Source organism: Macadamia integrifolia, chromosome 1, assembly GCF_013358625.1.
Source record: "Macadamia integrifolia cultivar HAES 741 chromosome 1, SCU_Mint_v3, whole genome shotgun sequence".
Lineage (NCBI taxonomy): Eukaryota > Viridiplantae > Streptophyta > Magnoliopsida > Proteales > Proteaceae > Macadamia > Macadamia integrifolia.
Genome location: NC_056557.1, coordinates 34023785 through 34028232, shown reverse-complemented (window position 1 = coordinate 34028232; position 4448 = coordinate 34023785).

The following is a 4448-nucleotide window of genomic DNA, read 5'->3' as shown; positions in this document are numbered from 1 at the left end:
AAAAAAAAAAAAAAAGAAAGAAAAAAAGAATAGAAAAGAAAAGAAAAGAAAAGAAAGAAGCTTACAAATGGATTCTTAGATTGATTTGCCACTACAATTTTTTAAGATCCATTTCCCTTCTCTTTGAAAGGGTAGGATGGTTCTATGGTGGGACCAACACTTCCTGAGGACACCCTTCCAAACAAATTTAGAGAAAGAACACGAGAAGGATAGCTGCTCCACATTTTCTTTGGAGTTCCAGCAGAGGAAACAATTGATAATTGAAAGATTTTACCTGAAGAAAATCTTGGGTAGGAAGGGATAAAGCCATTGTTCTCCAAATAGTGAAACTATGTCTAGGAATATTTGAGATAAACTAAACAATCTTGCTCCAAGCAACTTTTGGAGCATTAAATCTGATCACATTCCAGGCAGAAGAAGAGGTGAAGTTCATAGAAGAGTTGGGAAGCCATGGGACTAAATCACCTCTACTAGTTTGTAGGTCTAAACAGGGACAGAGAGATGAGGCTAGACCTCAATGAGATGAGATGAGATATTAGGACCTGGAAACCTAGTACCGTCATGGATAATCAAAGAGATCTTAGCCATTCTACCAGAGTGATGTAGCAGCTATTTTTTTTGGACCGGGCTGAACCCGTTCGAGAACTTGGGCCAAAGACCGGATCCAAGTTTGGCAGTTGTTCAGTAGGATATTTAGGATTTATTTTATTGGGAAAGATATGTAATCTTTTATTTTGGGGTAGTTATTAGACAATTAGGGAGGTTTCCAATTTAAGTTTTATTGAGTTTCTATTTGTTAGTCTAAGTTTTAGGAAGTAATTAGGAGATTTTTTTTTCCTATTTCAGTTTTAGATTTCAATTAGGAAGCTTTTATTTCATTTATTATAAATAAGCTTGTAACCCAATTCATTGAGAGACGAAAAAAGAGAATGAATTGAGTAGTTGTTTTGTGAAAACCTGCATTGCTTGGTGTGCATGTGCGATCCTCCTCTCCCCCTTCTTCTCCCAGCGATATTTCTCTTCCTTTCTCGGGTATGATTCTTCCATACTCTTTTTTCTTTATTCTTTCTTCTTGTTCTGTTTCTCTTTCCTCCATCTGTATTTTCTTTCTTGCTGAAATCTCCTGCTTGGGTGGTACTACTTGGCTGAGAAGAGATACTTAGCAGACCTTCATACCAGGTTGCTTGAACCTGAGATTCTGGGCGAAGTTTACCACCCCTCAGGCGACCCAAACCCTAGAGTTTCCACTCCCCAGCGCCTGTTATGGATGAGATACTCTCCTGCAACCAGATCTGGGCACTACACAACCGCCAGGTTCAGTTTCAGAGTATAAATACCACATCTTTGTTTGCTGATTGGATGGTTGTGCACTCAGTCAAGAGGGTTTAGGTTTAATACTTAACCGCAAAACCTTGGCTTGATTGGGGTTGTGTGTGGAGGGTCTACCCATCCAAATCGAGGCGTGTTCCGCTGGTTCTGTGTTGTTACAAAGGTTGAAGAAGACATTGGTCTTTTTGGAAATTATAAGTAAGGACATCTTTCTTGATGTTGTTCGGTTTATCCCCCACTCTTAACTATTCCAGTTCCAAGAATACCCCTCCCATTTAGCAGTTACACTCCTTGCTTATGTTTTTAAGTTCTATCAATTTACAGTTCTGCCACCTCCTTATGAATTTTATCTTATTCACAGAATTGCTGTCATCTTTTTAAACATTAATCTAAGTACCGGTTTCCAATTAATCTTGGGCTTGAGTTGCCTAAGTGTTTGGGTGGGCCCATACAACAGCACAACAAAAGAAAATAGGAAAAAGTCCCCAAAGTAAAAGGAAAACTGAGGAATATGAGAGTAAGAAGAAGGAAGTACAACCTAACAAGTTAAGAGAATCTTAGCTGAATGTGGTCAGCTACATGGATCCTTGCCCTCCAATGGGCTCTATCCAAGGTCATACTTGGGTCAAGACCGAGACTATGCAAGTCATTCCTCACCACTTTGCCTATGGTCATTTTAGGCATGCCCCTAGCTCTTCTAGTTCCTTCCATTTGGATAAGATCACTGCTCCTCACTGGGGGCATCCTCATGCCTCCTTTGAACATGGCAAACCACCTCAAACAACTTTTGCGGAGCTTGTCGTTGATCGGGAAAACTCCTAAATCCATTTCTTACTTTATCCTTCCTAATTTTTCCACACATCCATCTTAACATTCTCATCTGAGCTACACATAGCTTTTCTATATGACACTTCTTAATTGCCCACATTCTGCCCTATACATCATAGCTGGTCGCACCACAGTCGTATAGGATTTTCCCTTAAGCTTTAGAGGGGTACGCCGGTCACACAATACTCTGGATGCGCCTTTCCACTTCATCCATCTCACTATAATTCTCTGTGAAACATGGTCCTCTATGTCACCTTCTTTATTTATGATTGACCCTAAATATCTAAAATAGTTATTGTGTGGGATCTCTTTCTCTTTAATTTTCACTTTTCATTATTTATTCTAGAGTGGCTAAAGTTATACATCATATATTTCATCTTCGATCTACCTTAAAATTTTTTGTTTCCATGGTTGGTCTCCATAGCTCTAACTTATCGTTAATCCCTACTTTAGTATAATCCACTTAAGCGATGTCATAAAGAAAAAATGAAGGGATCTCATCTAAAATGCTCTTTGTTAACTCATCCATGATGAGCGGAAACAAATAGGGTCTTAAGGCCGATCCTTGATGTAATCCAATCGTGTTTGAGTGGGCCCATGAGAAAATCCAATAGGGTTATTTCGACCCTGATTGTGTATCACAGAGCCAACATTATATCTGGTACAATCTTCATATCTGGAAATGAGAACTCCATTGGATCCTAATTATCAAGCCAAAGGAAAGTATCACACCCCATCATCAATTCTTGAACGAATTACATCAGCAACAAGATGTCTGTATTTAAGGATCTTCCTCCAAGTCCAGGAGGAGTCCATAGGGCAGGAGACAACTCAAATGGAGTCCAACTTAAGATATCTAGAATAAACCCAATTCATCTAGATACTTTCCTCCTTTTTAGATGCAATTTTCTTGATAAGCTAAGAATTTATACAAACATTGTACCATTCAGATTTTTTTTTTTATGACATTCCCATTATCCTATCGAGTTATTGATTCAGGAGCAGCAGTGGGTCATCATTATCTGTGCCCTCAGTCTCCTTGGTTTAGTGCTTGTTGTTGCTTGCTAGTCCATTAGTAGTTGAAGCTGTCTGATAGTGTTTATCTTTTAACCCATTGTGATTTTCTTATCAATTAAATTATTTAAGTTTGATCTATCGTGTTTCTTTTATTAGATTAAGGTGTCCAGTCAAGTGCAGTAAATACTTAAACTATGATTAATAAATACACTTGATTCTAAAAACTATTGGCATGAATATGGGAGTTCAAGGGACAATAGTGTAGGAATTATAGTATATTACATTAATTGTGTCTGAAGTCTTGATCAGGAAAAGGATTATGCATTTTTTATTTTATTTTTAGTATAAAGTTTTATTGCGCCAAGGTTCATGTTTTATGGAATTCCAATAAAAAATGGAGGTAGTTTGGATGATAACTAATTGATAAAAACGGCTTGGCGGGGTTACCGAGCTTTCTTCTACCAAATCCTTATTACATTGTTATAGGTCTGGTGGTGGATTGTCCTGGTGATAGACGTAACACACATGAGTTGTAATTGGTTTTTCTTGTGGTGGTGGATGCTATGTTGATGCATTGAATCACTATTCACAGATACCTCTAGCTCGAGTTGTGGGTTGCTTATCTAGTTTTCAATGCGGAGTTGTGTGTTGATTACATAGTTTTCAGCACGGAGTTGTTTTAGTTGTTATTTTTGTGCTTAGCGGGGCTGTCAAGTATTTGTTATCTCATTCCTCCTTTCATAAAAGTAGGTTGGGTGATGGATTGTCTTGGTGGTGGATGTAATGCATATAGGACGCTTTGACTTGATTAATCTATATGGTACGTCATGTAGACAGCTGGTACTGTATTGTAGTCTATCGTCATAAGCATGTGGTTGATTTGTAGTAGTGCGTCAAGTGGATAGCCGGCACTTATTATAATTAACCAAAGCCCGTCAATCTTTCTGCATGGATCCTCGTGCTCGTCCTTGCTTGGAATCTACATGTAGCCGACCCCATTAAGTTGGGATAAGGTTTTGGATGTTGTTGTTATTGATCTATTGTGTTTCTTTCGTATGATTTGATTTGGAATATATATCTTTGTTAATTGTGTATGTTAGTATATTTTCTTATGTTAGTATATTTTCTTCTTTTCTTTTGCTACAATTACCTTTTGTCTTAAAAATTTTGATGGGTTTCTTGCAATTTGGGTTATAGGAATTATTAATATTTCAGATGATAACTAATGATAATATGTGACTGGTGACGTTGCCACACTTTTCATTCTTCCTTGT